The sequence below is a fragment of the Podarcis melisellensis genome (genome assembly GCF_964234715.1).
Source record: "Podarcis melisellensis genome assembly, chromosome: 2".
Classification (NCBI taxonomy): domain Eukaryota; kingdom Metazoa; phylum Chordata; class Lepidosauria; order Squamata; family Lacertidae; genus Podarcis; species Podarcis melisellensis.
The window spans coordinates 81,292,395-81,315,982 of record NC_138529.1 but is presented as its reverse complement, the minus strand read 5'-3'; the positions used below and the strand labels follow the sequence as shown (position 1 = coordinate 81,315,982).

The 23,588-nt window shown below is 40.8% G+C and overlaps 1 protein-coding gene across 2 annotated transcripts in view; it reads left to right on the top strand.

Moving 5' to 3' along the window:
* The window catches only part of IL17RD (interleukin 17 receptor D), a 52,713-nt gene that overhangs the window by 6,643 nt on the left and 22,482 nt on the right, over window positions 1–23,588 (top strand). The window lies entirely within an intron of this gene.

The following is a 23,588-nucleotide window of genomic DNA, read 5'->3' as shown; positions in this document are numbered from 1 at the left end:
GAGGCAAAGTAGTTGTTGAGCTCTCTTGTTCTTCCTCTTGCTTTTGCTCTTTTTTTAAAAATGATACTATTTTCTAATGGGTAATTAATAAATTTATTTTGGTTTTATTGTTTGTATGTTCCTGTAAACAATTTTGAATTTCTTCAGGGGTAAAAGGGATAACAGTTTTTCAAGAAAATAAATGAAGAATTTGCAAGCCCAGATATGTCTTCTAGTTTTTTGTGTGCAACAATCTTTTAATATCCAAACTTCATTTTGAATATTGTAATTATGACTTCTGATGGGAGTGGAGCTATATTGTTGTCCTTTTCCCTTGAGGGAGCCAGTGTGGTGAAGTGTTGAACTAAGACCTCAGACCACAGTTCAAATCCCCACTCAGCCATGAAGCTCACTGGGTGACCTTGGGCCAGTCATAAGAACATAAGAATAGCCTGTGGGAGGCAAATAGCCAATAGCCACCCAGTCCAGCACCTGGTTCTCACAGCGGCCAATCAAATGCCTGTGAGAAACCAGCAAGCAGAGCATGAACACAAGAGCACTGTCCCCTCCCATGGGTTCCAGCAAGTCCCTGATTCTCAGCCTAGCCTACCTCACAAGGTGGTCGGGGGATTAAATTAGGTGTGGGAGATACAGGTATGCCACCTTGAGCTCCTTAGCTCAAGAGAAAAAAAGTGGGATCTAAATGCAATAAATAAAATCTTGTCCCTTCTAGGTTTGGGGTGGATTCCCCCCGCCCCTACAGTTTAGTAAACCGTTGACTAGGTTGTTGCAAGCTTTTTGCCTAGTGTGGTGTGAAGGATAAGTGACTGGTTCACATCTGGCTTCAGCCATGAACTTACAAAGTGTAAGTTTGTATTGAGCCTGCCTCTATCATTCTCAGTCCTAGTATCAGTAATATGGGAAATAATACTGACTTCCTTTATAGGGTTGTTGTAAGGATTACAAACAGATAAATGTACTTTCAGATACATGGAAGCGATATGCCAATGTTAAGTATTGTCATTGCTACTGCCACAACTGTTACTTACTTCCTGTCCAGGCTAAGGACAGGAAGCTGAATTGTGGGATGGTAGCCAAAGCAGTGGTAGAATAGTTTTAGGCTGTTTTCTAGGCTACCACAAACTCTGTTGAATGGGGTAAGGGCAAGTATACTGAGATATATGGATTTTGAGTAGATAGTAAGGGCCAGGAGCTGGAAAATAATTATGTGTAAGGATATTTTAACATTCAGATGTACTGTAAATTGCCCTGCATGTCATTGTAATTTGTAAAAATCACCACCTATTTATATTTACCATTTTTATTGCACAGTTCAAGGGTTCAAAGTGCTCTTCATGCCAGCCCTCAAAGCTAGACCAATGTTGTCCCCCATTTTCCAATCCTCTCTTCCTAGGCACTTTCTCATTATTTGTGTCTTCTGCTTCAGGCTTCTGTTTGGTCCAGGTCTCTTTGCCTAACCTTTTCCCTAGGTCCTTCCCTTCTGCAGCATATGAATAGAGCAGACAGTAATGAGAATAGCATATGAATAGCTCAGACAGCATGAAAACCACTTAGCCATCAACTTAGGATCAGAGCAGTGAGCAGAGCACCCAAGAGCAGTGAGTAGCGCATTCAACGAAGACCTTTTGGACTGTCTGGCCACTCTGATGATGAGAGACAGATAGCAGAACAATAATAAAGGCAAATATTTGCAGCAGTTTTTGCACTTCCAATGGGAAGGCTATTCATCTCCCTATATCAAAACTGACAGGGAATCCAGGTTTATATATGTAGTGGTATTTCTGCACAACCCATTGGCATACGTCTGATGGGCAAGTGTGACAGAGCTATGAAAGCCACTTCTACAACACATTATTAGCCCAATGCAGGCATTATTTGTTCCCTTTACATAACAGTATGGGAGTAAGGAGCAGGGGTTGAGCTGAGTAGCCCCATTCCTGATTTTCACTCTTTGTAGGTCAGACCCTTCCTTGACATGTGCACATAAAGCACAAATGACTGGGCAGGAGGCTTCACTTGTATAGCTGTATGCTGGTGATGCACACAGAAACTTACAATGCCTGAAGCAGTGGAAAGCATAGACTGCGACTTGCTTAAACCCCTAAATGTATTATCCAGGTTTTCCTCCTGTAGTATTGGAGACAGGCATTTCCTGCCCAGATTCCTTTTTTTCTAAGCGTTTAGACCTTTAAATTGCACTTGTAGACTGCAGTTGGTTGTATTTTCACTAATAACTCTTTCACTCTGCCCAGCATTCTGCCTACAAGAGTTAATAGTGAAAAGTACAGTTTCAGTCTTTCTTATTACTTTTCCTTGTAGGTGAACATGCCCACACATCTCTGCACCTTGATTACAAGGAGGAGCCAGCATCAAACAGTAAAAAGCACAGATAAGTTAATTCTGTGCTTATAGGATTGTAAAGTGTTTTCAGTTAAAACAAATACTTGCCCAGTAATCTGTTTAGATTTAATTTTTCTGAATTAACTTTGCTCTTCTGCACCTTACTTCTGTTTCTAGTAATAAAAAAAGCTGTGAACTGTAGGTTCTCTTTTAAAATTATACATTTACTGAAAGGCTTTAAAAAAAATTTGCAATTTGTGTCACAGTTAATTTAGTCTCCTCTGCACATACATGCCCATTATAAAATACTTTGCCATTAAGTGGACTAACAAGTACTCATCTCTAGTAAGCAGGGTTTGAGACACAAAATGGTATTTAATTACCTTTGCATGGTTTTGTTCTCATTTTAAAGATATATTTTAAGCATTGAACACTCTCTTGCCTCTTCTAAATAGTATGAAAAGTATATTGAGTAGTTTGCCATGAATGGGCTCAGTGGTGGAGCAAAACTTGGTAGAGCATATTATCTTAGCAGGCAGTCTTAGGTTTTAATTTCTAACCCTTCTCTGTCTCCAGTGGGAGGGACTAGATATTTCTGATCTTGCTCCTGACCATATTCAGATCCAGCCAAGCACTCAGTGACTTCCCTGACTTTTTTGTATGTAGCTGTGGGAAAATTCCTGGTTGGCTGGCTATGAATTAATGAAAATCCTTACAATGCTTCACTAATGATAGCTCCTGCGGGTTTAAAAAAATGCTATTGCCTTTTTTTAATTTGAAGGAGGTCATGGAGGTTTACAGAAACTAAGAGAAGGTAACATCTGGTTGTGCTCTGCTGATGGCTGCTTTTGTGTGAAGAAAAAAAGTTATGGTGTTTCTTCAGCATCAAACGCTTTCAAGGTGATCCTCATAAGAATTCCTTCTAAAATGTGCTCCACTCAAGCTGTGAGTTCTAATTAATAGTACTCTTCTGAAATGCTGGATCTTACTGTTAAACTCCCTAATTTCTAATACTTTAATCCCAAAGGATTACTAAACTATACTGGTTTGATAATTTATGTAGCAGACAGTTTAGTTTTTTTAAAAAGCCCCCCCCCTTAAGACGTTTGATGATAAAATAGTCAATATAGTGATTCACCTACGAATGTCCAAGCTATAATTGGTCTTAGGCAAGACTGAAATAAGGGTTGATACCTTCTATGCATAGTGTGTTTTTCCTTGTGTGCCCAGTTATGCTCTTTGAAATCCACCGAGGGCATCTACTTAATGATACCATCTGGGTTTCTGGTTCAGCCAGGAATTTGCATAAAGAGTGGTGCTCATGATGGATGTCTTCCAAATATGGAAATACCTCCTGCTACAGGGTTGTAAGAGTTTAAGCCTGAGCACATTCTGGAAATACTCTAAAAGAGGGTGGGTATTCCCCACTTTAGGGCCTGTTCTGGACCCTAAGCCTCCCACCAATTTTGTTAGCCGCAAAAAGAAAAACATAGACACAGCATTGAGGTAGGTAGAGTTCTGTGCCCTAATGGAGATGGCAAATTGTCCCCTTCCCAGTAATCCAAGCAATCATTTGATTTAAAAAGGGGATTAAACCTCCTCCTTTGCTGATCTGTGTGGATCAGTTGAGGAGTAGAGCTGTGAGCTTGTATGTGCTTGTATGCATGTGAGAAAGTGCATGAAAGAGTGTGAGAGGGTGCACCCACTTTTGTCCACACATAACATGTGGCCCCTGCGGGTTCAGTGGACTTGAACCTTGATGTCATTACGCCTGCTAGAAACTCTGAAGAGCTACTGCCAGTCAGTGTAGACCAGGGTGAGGAATCTGCCCTATACCTCACAGGCCAAACCTGACAGGTGGGTGAGGCAACTCACCTGTCAATTACCTAACATCACAGTGACATCAGGCGATGATAGTTGAGACTTCAAAGCACCACACAGCACTTGCAGAGAGCTCTGTCCTATGCTTTGTGCCCCTGCTGATCAACAGTGATTGATGGGTGGAGATTTCAAGGCTGCTTTCAGCAGGGGCTGACTTTGCAACCAAGTTCCCCGTCTCTTGTCTGCCCAAACATGACATTATAGTGTTCCATTATTGAAGAAAGGTAGGATATAAATGATAGAAAGTAATAATAGACCTTGTGCCATATTAAGCATGGAATAAGCTGGTCTGAGAAGATTGGGGTAGGTGGGAAGTAGCATACACACACACAGACTCCCCCCCCCAAAAAAAATTAACATCTGCAAAAAGCCATTGGGAATGATCATTTGGAAATTTGGAGCATGGTGTCACCAGTGTGCCAGTGACATGCACCTCTACTTCTCCATAACTCCATAATAGCTGTGCAAGCCCTGGACCAGAGTCTGAATGCAGTGGTGGACTGGATGAGCAACTAGCAAACTGAGTTTGAAGGCTGAGACATAGGCTCTGTTTGTGGGCAGGTGGTTCCCATTCTCATTTCTCTGAAAGAGCAGGTATGCATCTTTGTCATTAGAAGTCCAAGTGACCTCTGCATCTAGGATTACAGCTTTGTCTAGTGTGACAGCCAAGGCCGTATGTGGATTGGAATAGCTTGGCCACTGCTTATGTCCACCTGAAGGCTGCCTAATTGTAGAGGTGAAATTTTAAAATAGTGCTGCTTGGTGTATATGGGAGAAGGGGTTATTAGAGAAGGGGTAGTATGTGACAGGGGATGTAGATGCTGCATTTAGACCACAGTGCTCAAGCTGTTTTTGCAGGTGTGTTTGCATGCCACCTAAGTTTAACTGATGTTCACTGTGCCATCTAGCATAGCTTTCTTCAATATCATTTCTCATGATACAATTCCTGTGGTCCCATCTTCCTAGCATTTTCAGACAGGTAGCTAAGTTAGTCTGCAGCAGCAAAAACAACGAAGAAGACTGTGGCAGCTTCAAAGACTGGCAGATTTATTGTGGCATAAACGCTATAAGCTCTAGTCCACAAACTTTATGTCATAATAAATCTGTTAGTCTTTAAGATACAGTGGTACCTCGGGTTAAGTACTTAATTCGTTCCGGAGGTCCGTTCTTAACCTGAAGCACCACTTTAGCTAATGGGGCCTCCTGCTGCCGCCGCACCGCCGGAGCACGATTTCTGTTCTCATCCTGAAGCAAAGTTCTTAACCTGAAGCACTATTTCTGGGTTAGCGAAGTCTGTAACCTGAAGCGTACGTAACCTGAAGCGTATATAACCCGAAGTACCACTGTACTACAGGTCTCTTTGTGGTTCTTCCTGCCATGAAATCCAGTGTTTGTTGGTTAGAATGCATGTTATTTTTTGCAATCAGGAAAACTTTCAACCACTTAATAAATGCCACCATGCACAATGTGTTGCAAATAATGCATTCTAGTGGTACATGAATTATTTTAATTGGAAATAAAGGATGCATCACCAGTCCAGTGGGAATTTCATTAGACTCCAGGTTCATTTTGCAAGTGAAAACTCAGCAAGGTCTGCTAAAGTTGCAGAAACATCCAAAGAACCTTTAATAATGGCAAGTAAGAATATTTGCTTTGCATCTCATCTTAAATGTAGCATCTCCATCAACACAGTATCCTGTAACAAATACTCTTGTGTCTGGTATGCTATTGATGTGGAGTTAGGGGCATTCCAAAATACCAACACTCTTTTGTTTTTGTTTTGCAGCCCCAAAATGCACTGGTGCATTTGTCACAACCAAGGAAATCATAGCAATTTTTAGACCTATAGTACAGAGTTGCAAAAGTACAACATAAACCTTGTCAGTTAGTAGTGCAATAATACATTCAATTATATATGTGTGTGTAAAGAAACTTTGTCACACATTTCTCTCCATTAATATGATCCTGGGTTTATGCCTGAGGAGTTAATGTTCTGTAATTACTTAGCCGTCATTACACTTATACTCCAACTCCTGACCAAAATAAAGTGTAACTCACAAAAAAGAGGTTAAAGTGTCAGTAAACTCTGTCCCTTAACAGGTGACAAGCTCTTAATGTGTGGTGTTGCAGAACAACAGCAGAAACAAAAACCCTCCTATCTTTTATTCATAAGTTCAGGATAATACCAGAGGGTACAGCTTAGGTATCTCCAAATAGTTGCATTTCTAAGATTAATTCACTAATCATGCCATTGACTTTTTGAGTAAGGACCACTAGCTGTGAAATGTCATGCAGAGTTTTTAAATGGAACATTCAGTTTGCTAAAGAATGAGCTGCAAAGACAGAACTTTCTCTTTATGGCTGTTAGCAGTAAATGCAAGAATCAAAGCCGCAAACTGAATGAAAGGCTAAAACCCCTGTATTATCCAACAGTTTTAATAGGTATGAATAACTATGTTCATTCCACCTTTGTGATATTGGACATGTGTGTGTTCCTTGTTTTCCTTTTCCTTTCAGAATTTTGCTGTATGCAACGTATTTTTGTGATAGGTTAGTGTTTCTATTCAGTGCTTTAAAAATCTGCTGGTTTAAAATCAGAGTTAAGGCTGTCTCTTGTTGCTCAAGTTCTACAAAACAGGAAAATAGGAAAATAATACTGATGCCATTGCTGACTTGCCCTGTGATGAGCACTGATGTTGTGCAGTGTCATAAATTGTGCTTGTTTACAGCTTACCTTACATGCACCCGCAACTTTCCTTGGTTTTTCAGGCCTAAATCCAGATAGAATGATGGAGTGCCTGGGACTAGCAAGAGTGTCCCATATTGTCTTGGCTCTGCATTGCCTTATGAAACATTTGACCCTTACTGTATTGCTAGAGGAATCCTTCTGTGACCTGACCCCTGGCTGTTTGTTCCTTATATCAGTAACCTGCGGGATGGGTTAACATTAGAGATTGGGCCACCTTTTAGCACCCTTCGTTCACCTTGCCACAGAGAGGCTTTTCATGTGTCATTACAGAAGACAGAATGACAAAGAGATTAAAAATTTCTTATTCTGGATTTGGGACTGCAACCTGAAGAATGAAAGGAAAATACTCATTCCACTGCTCACAAATGTTGTTTGCAATTCATGGTTTGTTTGGAGCAAGAGAAACCATGTTCAAGTGACACACTAGGCCAAGCCATCGCTTAACTCATGGCAGCACAGCAACAGGAAGACTTATGGGAGGAGTACAGTAGCTGCAGTCTCTCTGTGGGGACACAGTGTTTGCATGCTTGTGCTATAAGCCATGGTTCAGCTTCGCATGATGTGCAAACCTGGCCTTAGTGTTTTGTGCACTAGAGTTGCTGCACCTGTGGTGTCAGTCAAAAGGTTTTACTTTTAGAGAAATAGAGGAGGAAGTTGAAATTCTAAAGAACAGCAAATCTAGTGTGTGCTAAACCCTCACCTTCTTTCCCCTGTCAAAATAAGGCTAAAATCTGCAGTTAATTACTTAAGACCAGTGCCAGAGAATTGAGGCTCTGCCTTGTAAATGGGTACCACTGGAGCATTTGGAAGTTAGTCCTGTTCATGTCACATTCTGGTACATGTTGTCCCATCAGTATGGGTGAAGCTTGTAACCTCATGTTAATGGCAAAGCACCAGTTAACAAAGTTGGAAGCACTTCATCCTGTAAATTCTATGGCCATGGCTTCCAATTTTCCTAGCTCTCGCATTTCTTTATTTTCATTTGCTACTTGCAAATAGCAAGGTCTGGATGAAAGGTTTTTTTATAGTTAGAATTATAGTGGTACCTTGGTTTAAGAACAGCCCTGTTTACACAATATTCGGTTTACAAACTCTGCGAAACTGGAAGTTGTGTCCTGGTTTGCAAACTTTACCTCGGTCTAAGAATGGAAGCCGAACGGTGGGCACCGCCAGTGGGAGGCCTCATTGGGGAAAGTGTGCCTTGCTTTAAGAACGGTTTTGGTTTAAGAACAGACTTCCGGAACAGATTAAATTACTAAATTGAGGTACCACTGTATTAACAGGAGGTTTTATGCACAGATCGTAATTAAATATAAATTAATTATTTGCAAAATTCCTAATTTTAGTGAGTATGACAATGTATTTCTGGTAAAAGGAAACCAGGAGGGTAATTGACAAGAATAACAACTTTGATTTGTTTTAAAAAGAAAACAGTCTTGATGCTCTTAAATTTTCTGCTGTAGACTGAAACTCACCTTCTGCCCAAATTTGTTCTAATCTAGTTACATGGAACTTTTATTATTGCCAAATGGCTCAAATAATATCAAGGGCTTTTGAATTTAATTTTTTGAATTCAAGTTGTGGGTCTGTTTAAGACATCTCTCTTATTCTCTTTCCCCATTGATCAAAGTAGAGAAACCTGTGCCTCTGTTTTTGTTGCACACATTGACAGTCTATGGATAACATTACATTTTTTCAGCATGAAACTGAACACTCTAAATCCCTAAAGCAGTCTCAAATGTATGGTTAATAAAAGAATTTATTGTACTGGATGTCATCTGTTATATCACTCTGGGAACAAACCTGGCAGTGAGTGGACAGGAAATATTTCCATTTCAAATCACTACAATCTTTTATGGTCTAGGGCAAAAGTGTCTAATTTCAGCAAAGTCACTGAATAGTGTGTAATGAAGGCATTTTAGTTGATTAAATGCATGTTATCACTTTTCAAACAACATTAGGGTGTTTTCTTCCCCCCTCTGTGCTTTTAACAGAAGCGAATATTTCTGTACATATTATGTGTGTTCTGTCTGCAGTACTGAGCGCTAGAAATATGTTTTTCCCCCATTGGCAGAGAGAATAGTATGTATTTCCAGATAAACAATTGGGCATTCCCAGGAGGTTAGCAAGAAGATAAGCTTGTGAACCATAGCCAAAGCACTCCGTAGTTTTAAAGGGCTGCTTTTGTAATCAGCTACTTCCTCAATGGAGAAGCTTGAGGAGTTGCTCCTGTGTAGCCATTGCTGTGTACTTGGCATGCTGTTTTAACTGCAAACTGCTTCCACCCCTCACTCCCTCCACGTTGCCCTGGATGCCAAGTGCAAAATCTGTGTGAATGACAGCCATTTGCATGGAAACTAAATGCAGTCACAATGCAGAATTTAGAAACACAAATCAGGTTTAATAAGGTGCCTTAGCCTTTGAAGGCAAAAGGTCCTGGGGCCATTCTGTGACATCGCCAGTTAAAGCAATCTTGAGTAATAGGGTCAGGAAAGTCCTCCTGAGACCTTGGAGAGCCTTAACTGAGATGAATACAGAAAATGTTTTGCCTTCTTGATCTTGGCCAGTAATTGGGAATTACAAAAATAGTTGATTCTGTTGTTTGACCTGACATTACGGTTTTGAGAGGACAGTGGGATTTGGACCTTCCCTGCCCTACAGACCTATTGTCATGGGGCAAGAACTCTTTTTGATGTTGATATGACTGCCCAGAAGTGCGGTGGGGGGGGGGGTGGGAAGATACTATCAGGATAGATTTGTTTTGTTTTAAAATATTCAAAATGCTGCCATGTGGGGCTTTCCTGTTCAGTGGTGTGTGACAGAAAAGTTTGTTTTGCTGGGCAAGTTGGGTCACCAAGTGTTTTCTTTTCCCCTGCCAGCAAACGGTTAACGAACGTGGTCCAGGAGGGGGAGCTGAAAAGGAGAGGATTTTGAGAGGGAGGTTTTTTTGGTTGGGATAGAAGTTGGGAGAGAGGGAATGAGAGGAGAGAGTTGGTTCTGGGTAGAAACATCCACTCTGAGGAATATATCACAAGCTAGAGAAAGGAGTCTCTGAGCTTAGTGTGAAGGACGGTGTGCGGTGTCCTGTAAGAGTAATAGGCCAGGAATTAACTGGGAGGCTGAGCCAGGAGAAGTAGACAATGTGAGAATACAGTCTACTTAGGTCTCATTCCAGTCAGGAGGGGAGAGATTCTTCTACAAAAAAGAGAAGATTCCCAAACCAGTTCAGAGGGGTGTGGTGATCTCTTGGGTCTGTTACTTGGAGTACCTCAGGAGTAGGGTTGTCTAGCAGTGTTTCCCAACCTTTGGTCTCTAGCTGTTTTTGGACTACACTTCCCATCATCCCTAACTGCTGGTCTTGCTCGCTAAGTATGATGGGAGTTGTAGTCCAAAAACAGCTGGAGACCCAAGGTTGGGAAACACTGGTCTAAGGGAGGCATAGGCAAACTCGGCCCTCCAGATGTTTTGGAACTACAATTCCCATCATCCCTGATGACTGGTCGAAGGGGTGTGTAACTGACAGGAAGTACCACCTTCTTTAAGAACCAAAGTATTAAGCAGCAACAGCTGTACAACAACTGAGAAAGAACTGAAGTGAAATAACATTATAATCTGAAGTATCTTATGTTTTACCCACTTTGTGTCATAAACTTCCTTTGTTTAATAAAATCTTTGTTTATTTGATCAAATCCTGCCTGAGACTCCAAATTGTTAAGTTTTCACTCACACAAGTCCCTCACAAGATAATCTGGGGTAGTTTGTAGGAATTCGTGGAATTGGTGTTCTGTGAGGTGGGTGCACTATATTTAAGTGAGGGCGGGCCCAACGGCACCAAGGGGAAAAGTGCCGTCGCGCTGTCACATGGTGCAGCCAGCTTTTTGCTCTCCTGCAGAACCTGAGGTTCTCCCAAACCTGCTAATTGATACTCCCTCTTGTGACTGGGTAGTACTTTGAACAAGGACACTTTGAAAATTGATGTTGAAGGCAACAGGGTGGAGGCTGATTCAGACTGAGGCAGAGGCACTGGGTGGAGGGTAGTTTTAACCCCCCCCCCCCGTGCTATTTTGCCACTCTTAATTCCACACCTTCCTTGTCCCAAAGCTGCCCTTTGCCCAAGGAAAGCAAACTTAAGTACCACAATCAGAATGTCTTTAAATACAGAATTCATCAGGCCTGGTGTCCTTGTTTGGCATCTATTGATAGGGATTTTCCCTATATGTTTTAACTGCCATAGTTGCTTCAGAAGAGAGCTGTCCCCTAGTTTACGATGCATGATTGTCTTACACAAGCCAATATATACGAGATGCATTTCATTAATATGTTCAGGCTGCCCATCAGAGTGTTGTGCACAATTAAAAAGTAAACACACAAACTCAACAAGCAGAACTGAAAAAGGCAGCATAACAGTTTAGCATAAAAGTATACTGGAGCAAATAAAGCCTAATTAAAATGTCCCCAATGGGTACCTAAATAATGACACAATTGGTGAGCTTTCCTGGGATGGGCATTCCGTAAATGGACATGCCACTTATTTTCAAGTGGTAGTGGGGATTGGAAGAGACTCTGATGTGGAACATAGCATTTGGCCAGACAGTCCCAAATTTGGGTGATAAAAGACAATCTTACAAGTTGGCGTGTATTAAAATATTTTTAGTTTGGCTCTCATCCTTTTGGATACCAGGTTGGTATATAATGAGCCTGTTAAAATAACATAAAACAATAAAACCAAACCTTCATCATATACAATTTAGAGGCAGCTACAATCATACAACAGAAAAAAACAACATAACTTAGAAATGCTTGGAGAAAACAAGTTTTCATCTGTGTGTGCATAGCAAACTACAGTTGCTTTTACTTGCTGACTCCCAGTTTAACTCCTTATCATACAGATAAGTGAATTACTAAAGCTTCTTTGTTAGAACTATGAAATTCATTTTCTGTTCTTTTTCTCATCCAGATATGGGCAGGGAGTGGGTGGGTGGAAGTGCTGCAGTAGAGTTAGAGAGCACATGCTCTACACACAGAAGATTTCAGGTTTGATCCCTGGCATCTCCAGTTAAAAAGAGTAGGTAACTGGTGGTGGGAAGGACCTCCTCCTAAAACTCTGAAGAGCCATTGCTAGTCAGAGTAAGTAGAAATAGGCTTGGTGAACAAGTATCCTGATGTGGTTGAAGGCAACTTCCTAATGTCTTGTGTTTCAACCCAGACTTGGCTGGGCGGATTATTCCTAGCTTATGTTATTGAATATAGGGAAGGGTTTTTTGCATCTACGTAGCTAACTCACAACTGTCCACTCTGTGGTACATTCTCACACACACACACACACACACACACACACACACGATTTCATTACATCAGTGGAGTACATTGAATGCATTTGTATTGGGCATGGCTGTCTGTTGCATCTCAAATGGTGATGCTCAACACAGCTTTGCTTAAATTAGATCTTTTAAAATTTCAGTACTTCCTCTTTCCTCTTAAAATGATAAGTTCAGATGTCCAGGTTAACATTTTCACTGCAGAATCTTGTGATCTTGGAATAATTTCCTTTGTTCTTATATCCCAGGGAACGAGTGAGTTAGGAATACAGAGGGAATTGACTGGAAGTTTGTCTTTTCACCTTCGGATATTCCTGTACTTCCCAGTTTTCCTTGCATGAAAAGGAGACTTTTGTTTCTAGCCAGTGGGGATATTTCTGCAGCGGTGGGACAGGGAATATATATATATATATATATATATATATATATATATATATATATGCTTTCGTAGATTTTCACGGGTACAGGAATGCAGGTTTTGGTGTCCTCGGGTGTCTTCCCGTGTAAAAGTTGGGGTGTCTAGGCGACGTTTCGACGAGGTCTCACTCGTCATCTTCAGGCTGGTGCTTTCGGCTTCTTGTTACTGGAACAGAGCAGGATCTCAGTGTTTGAGTTCCTATAAATACTGTTGAGGGGGTGTGGTGTATAGCCTCCAATGTTCTGGGCAGAGAGGAAGTTCCCAGGCTAGTGTGCCTTTTCTTCTTTTGTTCCTTTTGAAGAAAAGGCACACTAGCCTGGGAACTTCCTCTCTGCCCAGAACATTGGAGGCTATACACCACACCCCCTCAACAGTATTTATAGGAACTCAAACACTGAGATCCTGCTCTGTTCCAGTAACAAGAAGCCGAAAGCACCAGCCTGAAGATGACGAGTGAGACCTCGTCGAAACGTCGCCTAGACACCCCAACTTTTACACGGGAAGACACCCGAGGACACCAAAACCATATATATATATATATATATATATATGTATGTGTGTGTGTGTGTGTGTGTAAATTTGAAGACACAAAGCACACAGTTGCAGTGTGTGTGTTTCTTTTTGATCCTTTGCATTCCTTCCCCTGAAATCTCTTCCAACTTCTTAGTATGGTATAAGTATTAAGAAAACTAATGATGGAATTTGCATTCAGCACCCCCCCCCCCCGCTCCTGAAATGTGCATACTTCATTTTCTCCCATTCCTGAGGAATCTATTGAAACCATCTGTTGGCCCATCTCCAGGTGCTTGCTAAGGTTTTAGAGACGGAGGCTGCATGCCACACTTCCTGTGCTCCTCTAACCTACGTTTATACCTAAGTGGATAGTAAGCGGAACTGTCAATATTGAAATTATTTATCATTTCTCTGCAAAGACTGCTAGGAGAAAAATGTTTTGAGCTGCATTCCTTTACACTCTTACTTGGGAGTAAACTACACTGAGGTTGATGAGCCTTGCATAGGTTGCATTGTTAACAACTTGCTTGGAACAATGGAGATGTTTCTACACCTTATATCTAAATTACTACTGGTGCAAAATAGTAAACCTTGTTTTTCTTGGGATAGTGTAGAAAAGAGCCTCTCATTTCATTTCTGATTTCAATCATGCAAGTCCTGGTTTTTTCCTGCTCTCCCCCACAAACTATACTCCTGCTGTCAAGACAGTACAGCTTTTATGGTATGCATGTTAGCTCAGAAGACTTCTACCATCACTTTGCTTGCTTTAGTTGAAAGTGACATATCGGCTTGGACGTCTCCTAGCAAGCGACTTGCATAACAATAAAAATGTGGCAGTCCAAGCCTGTTCAGAACGTCTCTACTTGAAAAAACAAGTATACTGTTGTCATTTTGGCAAGCGGAGCTCTGCTAATTTCCAAGTTTAATGGAAGGTTTCAGAGGGCACATGCTGTGTAGGCTAAGCTATTGCCACTCTTTTCGGGTCCATGGGCACTCTTGCAAACTGGAGAAGCTATCCTGAACACACACACACACACCCCACAACAACATGCATGGCAACCACAAATACATGCATGCACACCCGCTTCCCCCATGCAATCAGTTAGGCTTTTGTTTTCCCCCCAGGGTCTTGTTTCCCCCACCCCTGCTTGCTGAAATTAGGCTTGAAGCAAGCTTTAAGTGTGGACTGGCGAGGAGCATTTTTGCTACCAGGGAGGTCATAACCGGAGAGCGATCCCTCTGTAGCTGTGTCCCCCTGAAATTACCCTCTGTGCTGCAGCTGGGCTTGCATTTATTAGCTACAATAGAATTTGCTACATGGGCACTGCTTTGGTGACCCTTGGGCTTAACCTTCTGTTGCAGGTGGTACCTTGTGCTTTTTAAAATCATGCTGTCCTTAGATAAGCCACTGTGAGGCAGAACCTGCCAACAGTGTGATTAAGATAGGGCTGTTAATGACTGGCTAATTATGAGCCTTTGCTTCCCCAGTTACCCTGCTACAAAGATGTTTGTATTTAATCTAGCACAAGAAGCTCAGCAATAAGCAACAAGGAGGTTTAAAAACCTTAAATACTGAAAGTGCAGTTTTTAAAAAACTTTGTTTTGCTTATTTTACAGATTAAATAAAATAAATATTGAATTGCTCAACATGCATTTATCGAGGAATTCAAGCCCTGCTTGTTACAGCATGTTGGAGACTCATTCATGCTGTCACACAACTGCTAGGTCAGTTCAATTGCTTTAGTAGCATGTTTACCACTTCTCTAAGCAGTTCTGGCTGTGTTTCAAATACAGCAGCCATGTGCATGGGGCATACTGAATTGTTATTAGGGCAAGCAACAATACCACTCAAGAAGTGCAAGAACTGTCCCTAGGTTTCCATAAAAGGTGGAACAATGGGACTGGAAACACGCTTGGCCTTGTTGCTTTGATAGAGTATACCATCTAGTTATCACAGGAACAGTCCTGTCCCATATTTTAGCAATATGACTGTAAAACATAACTTTTACCAGGGATCTCTTAAAAAAATACGGACACATCTATTTCTCTACAAAAATGAGACTTTTCATAGTTCGTATTTGGTCCTTTCCCATATTTCTTTCCTTAGACACCCAATATCTCACTATATGCTCTGTTTGGTCTTAAATCACAGAGGAATCTAAATGGGCCATACCTGTCTCTTTGTATCAGCAGGGTTTTAGCGTTCCGTTCTTATTTGGAAACCAACACCTGCTAACTAGCTGAAGCACAGTAGGGGTAATTGCTGCTCTTTTATTCTGATGCAGTCTGCCTGGGTAAGGATTCCAAAAACCTTTACAATATACCTTTTCCTATGCATAGCTCAATAAAGAGTGGCTCTGACAACTTACACCAACAGGTATGCTCAAAAATTAGAAATGTTTACACACAATGAGCCGACCTAGATCCAGTTGCATGAATTTTCCACCTCCTTTTGTGTAGGTTTTTAGAAGTCTAAAACACTGCATTTAAACTGAAAATGGACTTTTTTCTTAGTGCAGTGCATCAATTTATCTCAGGCTTCCTCAGCCTTGGCCCTCCAGATGTTTTGAGACTACAATTCCCATCATCCCTGACCACTGGTCCTGCTAGCTTAGGGCTCATGGGAGTTGTTGGCCAAAAACATCTGGAGGGCCAAGGTTTAGGAAGTCTGCTTTATCTCCTTGGAAAACAGTACCTTTGCACAGGAAGAGGCCACTGAAAAAAAGCAAAACAAATATTTTCCTGTTACCTAAAATATATAGGTTGGGATCCAAAGCGCTACCTTGGGCAGATCCAAGGCTTGACCTCTAGGAATTGTAAGTTTGAGCAGCAGTCATCTCATGGACTACTTTTGAAAGTGCTCTCCATTTCCATGGTATGCTATGTAGCAGAGGTTCCGGAACTCACCATGAACGCCTCCCTCTTTCTCTTAATGGCAAAGGCACACACCTGAGAGGTGCTGGAACTGTGTTTTGGTGAGTTACCCTTGAAAAAAGCCTTGCTATGTGTCATGGTAAGCTGTTGCTTGAGGAAAATGTACTCACAGCCCCCGTGGATACGTATAACTTGTGTAATTATTTCATTGCCAGACATTGTACGTGCATTACATACGTAAGGCACAATCCAGCCAGAGTTAATCATTTTTAAATTTGTTGAGTTTAACGGGTGAAGCATTCCCCTACTGAAATAAAATCAATGGGCTTTATTCTGCTCATACTTTTTAGTTAGAAGACTTCTTAACAAATGTATTTTTTCAGTTTTAAAAAAAGTTGGAAGTTGGAAGGAAAGGGATTAAAAGACAAAAGATGCAATGTGTTTAGAGAAAAGAATTATTTGGCATTCAGTTATAAACTTAATCTTCTCGGTCACAATTTTGCCTAATGATCCTGCCAAATTATTTGAAAACATTTCTGTTGCCTAATTCAGCGGCTCTGTTAGCACTTAACAATAGTTCTGTGTTATGTACAGGACTCTTACTCTTTCCTCCTTTTGGTGCAGTTATAAAGAGAATACGCACCTCCTTTTTCAACTAGCAGCTGCTTGCCGTTAGGATCAAGCCCCAGGAACTGTAGTTAGTGTTAACAACAGTGTATTAAAAACAACCCAGGATCACTAACCATGGCCAGTTACCTGAAAATGAAAGCAAATGCTTCTGATCTCCTCCTTATAACCATGCTGATGAAGGAGAAAGGCCTTAAAATAAAAAGCAGGTGACTGAAGGGTAGGGTGTTGCAATGATACTCAAATTTTCTATTTCCCTTGCTGAAATACCCCTTGCTCATGGGGGTTGGGCTTTGATGACATACATTTGGTGTTGGGACAAAGAAAATGTTTGGGGCTGCTGCTGGCGTGCCACCTGCCTTTAGTCTCGCAATGGAATGAGTTTAAAGTTGGACACAGTGTTTTGCAGTGGTTCTGCTCTTACCTTCAGGGCCAGGTCTAGAGAGTAAATACTTCAGCTCCCTGGCAGTTATGCTGTAGGATGATGCAAGGCTCTATCTTGTCTCCAGTGGTGTTCAACATAGGTACAAAACTGTCAGGGGCAGTCATGAAGAGCAGGAGTCAGCAACCTTTTTCAGCCGTGGGCCTGTCCACCATCCCTCAGACCATGTGGTGGGCCAGACTATTTTTTTTGGGGGGGGGGGGGAATGAACGAATTCCTATGCCCCACAAATAACCCAGAGATTCATTTTAAATAAAAGCACATTCTAGTCATGTAAAAACACGCTGATTCCTGGACTGGCCACTGGCTGGATTGAGAAGGCGATTGGGCCGCATCCGGCTTCCGGGGCTTAGGTTGCCTACCCCGATCAAGAGGTTTGGAGCCCAACTTTATTCCTCTCTTACATCTAAATCAAGTGTGGCTCTGCAAGTCCTTAATAGTTGACTGGGTGCTGTCCAGTAAGCAGAGGCAAAGTCTTGATAAGACAGTTTCCTTGTCGGTGGGTGGGTGGCTCCTGTCTCTTGGAATTAGGTGGTTTTAATGGGATTGTCACCACCCAAAGGAAAAGGTGCATAGTGTGAGGTATGCCTTGATCCACTATTAATGCTGGAGGTCTAGGTGGCCAACCACACTGGTTATTAACACATTTTATCATCTATCTACCTGCTCACTCCGATCTTCCAGTGAGGCTCTTCTGCTTGAGTCCAACTTGTGCCAGCCAGGAGGATTTTCTGTCCTGTTACTTCTAAAAGCCCCCTATTAGATATATGAGATAAGATAAATCCCTACTGCTCTTGGTTCTTGGCACTTGCTTAAAAGTTTACTTTTTCTTTGTTGGTGATTAATACCAGTGTGTGGAGTTTATCCTGACTGCTGCATTTATTCTATTCTGAAAGTTTTATTGAACTACATTGTGACTTCTATGAAAGCCAATATAAATTATTTTACATAGATAAATAAATGCTCCTTATTTACCTGCCTTAACTATTAAGCTCATTGCTCTGAGTTATTGTGATTGGAGAGGAGGGGGCAGGCGGGAGAAATCCCTGTAATCTCCAAGAGAATTTGGAAGGAGGACTCAAATGTGTAGCGTCTGGCATTGTGAAAGAAAAGGAAGTATCTAGTGACTAGATCAGGTCGCCATCAAGATTACTCCCTGGAAGGTTGTATTGTGCTCTCAGGAAGTCAAAACATTAACTGTGTTAACATGAGAACAAAGGGTTTTTTCCCATTCCAAAGGAAGAAACTAATAGATATAACAGACAAAATAGTGTATTAGCAGAAAAGGACAAATTGTTCAACACCTATAATATTTATCCCTATTTTTTTCTTAAATTCAGAAGAAACTGAAATAGCTGGTTTTTGACACAGTATGCTTTGTGGGTAGGAGGAAGAGGTGAGATGTATTGTGTGTATTGCAGCCTTGCCCAACCTATGCTGCCTGGGGCTGATGGTGGCTCTTTTCAAACTCTATAGTGTGCAGAGGCTACCAGGTTGGCGAAGGATGCTGTACTGAGTAGTAATTGTGACTTCAGCTCTCATGAGTTAGTGTACTGTAGTACTGGGTGCTGTTTGAGTGTTGTTGTTGTTTAGTTGTTAAGTTGTGTCCGACTCTTTGTGACCCCATGGACCAGAGCACGCCAGGCACTCCTGTCTTCCACTGCCTCCCGCAGTTTGGTCAAATTCATGTTTGTAGTTTCGAGAACACTGTCCAACCATCTCGTCCTCTGTCGTCCCCTTCTCCTTGTGCCCTCCATCTTTCCCAACATCAGGCTCTTTTCCAGGGAGTCTTCTCTTCTCATGAGGTGGCCCAAGTATTGGAGCCTCAGCTTCATGATCTGTCCTTCCAGTGAGCACTCAGGGCTGATTTCCTTCAGAATGGATAGGTTTGATCTTCTTGCAGTCCATGGAACTTAAGAGTCTCCTCCAGCACCATAATTCAAAAGCATCCATTCTTTGACGATCAGCCTTCTTTATGGTCCATCTCTCACTTCCATACATCACTACTGGGAAAACCATAGCTTTAACTATACGGACCTTTGTCAGCAAGGTGGTCTCTCTGCTTTTTAAGATGCTGTTTGAATAGCAGGTGTCAAAACCTTACACAGCTATGAAGCAACCTTGTGTCAACCACTTTTCAGTCTACTCTGCCTCACGGGGGGGGGGGGGAATCAGCCCTGTGGTTCCTTTAAGACTTAAAATCATTTATTATGGCATAAGCTTTCATGAACTTGGGTCTGCTTCATTGGATCCATGAAGTGATTGTTGTGAGGATAAAATGGCAGAAAACCCATATAGTCTGGATTGAATTCAAAGTTTCCATGCCATTCGCAGAAAATGAGACTTTTTATGAGCGGGGCAAAAAAACTAAATAAACTTCCTTAGCTATTTGGAGGAAGACTGAAGTAGAATGCAGTGTCAAAGGAGGTATTCTTTTTCATGATCCAGGTGTTCCATTCTTACAGAATCTACAATTTACACAATTTTCATTTGCAAAGAAACCCCCAAAATCCTTTGTTGCTTAATTCTTGAGTTAATTATACTGTGCAAATGTGCACCTCTTTTCCATTACTTGCATTTTGAGATGTCATTTTTGAATGCCCCCTCTTCACTTGGAAAGTAGTAGTAGATTGTGAACCTGCTCTCTGATGTCTATGCCAGCTTTCTACTTGTAGGGGGCATTAAAATAAGCCACCATCACCCCTGACTTGCAGTTGGAAGTGGTGCATCCCATTCTATCATTTCAGGGCTCAAGCACTACATTCTCACCTTGTTCATATACACACACACACACACACACACACACACACACACACACACACACATATATATACACTAAATTGATAATTACAGGCATTTTTCTCTTTGTGTGTGTGTGGATAATAGCCTTTATTTAATAATTTAAAAATAATCTTTAAAAGTCTGTGTGACCAGAAAATGTGTGTATTGCACAGCGACTATCATAGGCCTGCTGCAGAAGAGTGGGTAAAACCTGTTTCGCGCACATGCATGTCCTTTACTTGATAGTTGCAACATTAAGTGATTGATTACTTCTGATTTAATAAGAAATAGAGTATCACAGATAAAACTTCAATATCTTTCCATATGATAAAAATGTAAGAATGTCATTGCATGCAGCCCACATTGTAGTGCCATATCACAATCCCAGTTTTACATGAAGTCAGGGTGGGGTAGACGCTACAACAGGAGAAGTGATAGTTTAAAACAATGGCAGAAGTTTGAGTAAAGTGAGGGTGGCGATACATTGAAAGGAAGAAAGTGGCTACAACTTAGATGAAGTATATATGTGTGTGTGTGTTAGGAGGTTAGTCTGGCATTCCTTTTTTTTAGGCACTACTCTAGCCAAAATACAGCATTTAACATTAATTTATATAAACATTTCTATCAAATATTTCAGCAACCTGAGCTATCTTCATAGAGTTTGACAGTTTGAATAATAAAGCCTTCAGTTTATTAAATAGCGCTTGCAAGTAATATTGATTATTTCTTTCTTTGTGTTCAAGCTCAAAACCAATTGTTTCCTTCAGTTTGCCTTGTGGGAGCATGAAATTAGGAACATATGCATGCTAATTAACAACATATGAAGGATAAATTGTGATTGCTGTCTTGGTCTAGTGCACAGGCTATGCTTTGCGGGGTAGTGATTTCCTACCTCCAAGACCCAATCTATAATTAGTGCAGACACAGATCTATGTGTTTAATAAGGACGTTAAAACTGATGGCATGTCTTTGTGCCTGTCTCTCCACATTATTTAATTTTTGTGACTTTACATGGGATGGATTTGTAATATTGGAATGGGTCTAGAGTTTACACCTTTTCTTTTTGAAGAGTCCATCTTGTACAGTCAAAATACGCTTCATTGTGATAAACCTCAATCTATTGTTGAGTTTTCTTTGGATGGTTGTTTGTTGTTGGACTATTGTTCTTTCATTGTTACCCTAATCTGAAAAAGAAATCACACACACACACATATATTATGGGAAGTATAACATCTGAAGTGTAGAACTGCAGCTTTGGGCTCCTTTAGCGACATGGGATACCATTTGTGGCAAATCTGAAAGTACAAAATAACACAGATATCTTCTGATATTGGGCCTTAGGAAAACATTGATCACATAAACTAATCAATTCTTTTTCCTGATTGATAAAGGTAGGAACTATTAGTAATTCACTGACTCACTACATATTGGTTAGAAAGGGGACCTGAATTAAGCTGCTTTAGATAAATTCCCTCCTGGAATGAAAGAATATGAGAAGCCATAAGCAACACCTTTTATTGAAAAAATGCTGTATAATTTCATTTGGCATTCAAATCGAGAAGCTGGAATGTGAATAATTCCTTAGGCTGTAGCCAACTTAACTCCTTTCCCATGTTTCTTCACTTTGTTTCTGAGTCAGTAGCTGCTCTAGAGAGTAAGTTCAGTGAACAAAGTCAGGGATTTCCTGTTGTGGGCCCTGAAATGGTTTATGCTTAAGGATCTTTGCCTTTCTCAGGTGACTGAAACTTGGTTTTGTGCATGATTCACTGGCTTAGAGGTTAGCAAGCCTAGATAAATTATTAATACTGATCCAGCACCTCTTAAATCGCAGAGCTCAGGCGATGCTGGATTTCGGCATCAATGTTGGGCCTTGTGGAAAGATAACTGCCTAGGTAGGAGAAGTGATCAACATTTTCCAACATTACACCATTGAGTTGGATTTGTGGCGCTGCAGAGGGGTTATTTGTACTTGTTGGTGCAGCAGTTTGTTTTTTTGGATGTTGAATGATAGGCCAAGCTTTTTGTAAGCTTCTGCAAAGATATTTAGGATGGTTTGGAGGTCATCCTCTGAGCGTGTGCACACTACGTTGTCATCAGCATACTGAAGCTCTATGACGGAAGTTACGGTAACCTTACTCTTTGCTTTCAGCCTGCTCAGATTGAAGAGCTTTCCATCTGTTTGATATATGATTTCTACTCCGGTGGGGAGTTTCCCTTCGACAAAGTGTAGGATCATGGCAATGAAAATAATGAATAGAGTTGGGGCAATAACGCAACCCTGTTTGAGAGCCATTGTTATCTGCGATTGTTGCTGTCATATTATCATGGAGGAACTGAATGTTTACAAAATTATGGTTCAGTGAACTATGGCTAGTTTACAACCATACATGCATATATTGATGAGATATAAGACCTGGTTAATATTATTATTGCTCTTAATATTTCTCAGATGACTTGTTTGAAAAAGATCAAGGAGACTTCCAGGAAAAAGTACACAGTATAAAACAAAACAATTAAAAAAGCAACAATGTGTTCATTTAATACAAAAAACCCTATTGTTTTGTGCCCCATAAAAATGGACAGAGTCAATTTAGCTGTGTTACAGAAAGGTACACTCTCTTGATGGTGTTTTTTGTTGTTGTTGTTGAATTTGATATTTGGCAAAATTATACAACTCTTTGTGGCTTCACAGTAAGGTACAATTTGTACCATAGGTTCTGCTGCCTGATTTTAATCGTTTGCGTTTTGAATCTGCATGGATTGGCCTTCATGAAATTGACCTGTTTTGTGTACCAGTTACTGATTATATCCGTTTATTAGCCTTTACAAGTAATTTCTTCACACTGTTTACATAACACTATCATTTATCATTCTGCTTTATAGACTGTCAAGTGCATTGTTGTTTGCAAGCTTTTGTAGCTAGTATTTCAACTTCTGTTAAGCTAGCATACTCCTAAAACTCAGAGGATTGTTTCCCACTCAATGAAACTTGGGGTCAATTCATTTTTTGTGTGTGTGTTACCTCTCAGTTCTGGTGTGTAGACCAAAGGATTTTTATAGCAAAAGCCCCAGGCAAGAGAGACTTGCTTTTCAGCAATAATCGGAACAAATTAAAAGCTGCCCATAAGTTCAACTAATGTTAGTGGCTAATTGACAGGCTGTGCAGTCCCGAGGCAATACATTTACATTTATAGTTAAAGTAAGATATACCTGAAACAAGTCTTAATTGCAAGCTAATTAAATAGTGTAACTGCGTGGTAGTTTGAATTTCAAGCCCATGTGTCTGTAGGTGTTTTATTAAACTCATATGCTTGGGGAGCAAAGTAGTATGCTTTCAAGTTCAAAGCTTATAAAGGAAATGACCATAACAGATAGGCACTTATTAGTTTAGCCATTGGCCAATTTAAGGTCCTTATTCATTAGTTAGGCCTCTGGCTGCGTTGCAGAAGCTTGGGGCCAAATAGTATATACCTGGCACTTTCATCCTGAATACAAAATTTTTTTAAACTAAAATAGCAACATTTCAAGTAGGCCTCATTTGCAAATAAATTGCAATTGTTGTTCTTAGGACTTCTGGCAGCAGGTCCTGTTCGAATGACTCACAACAATACTTCACTTATGCTTTCATGTTGGAATACTTTTGAA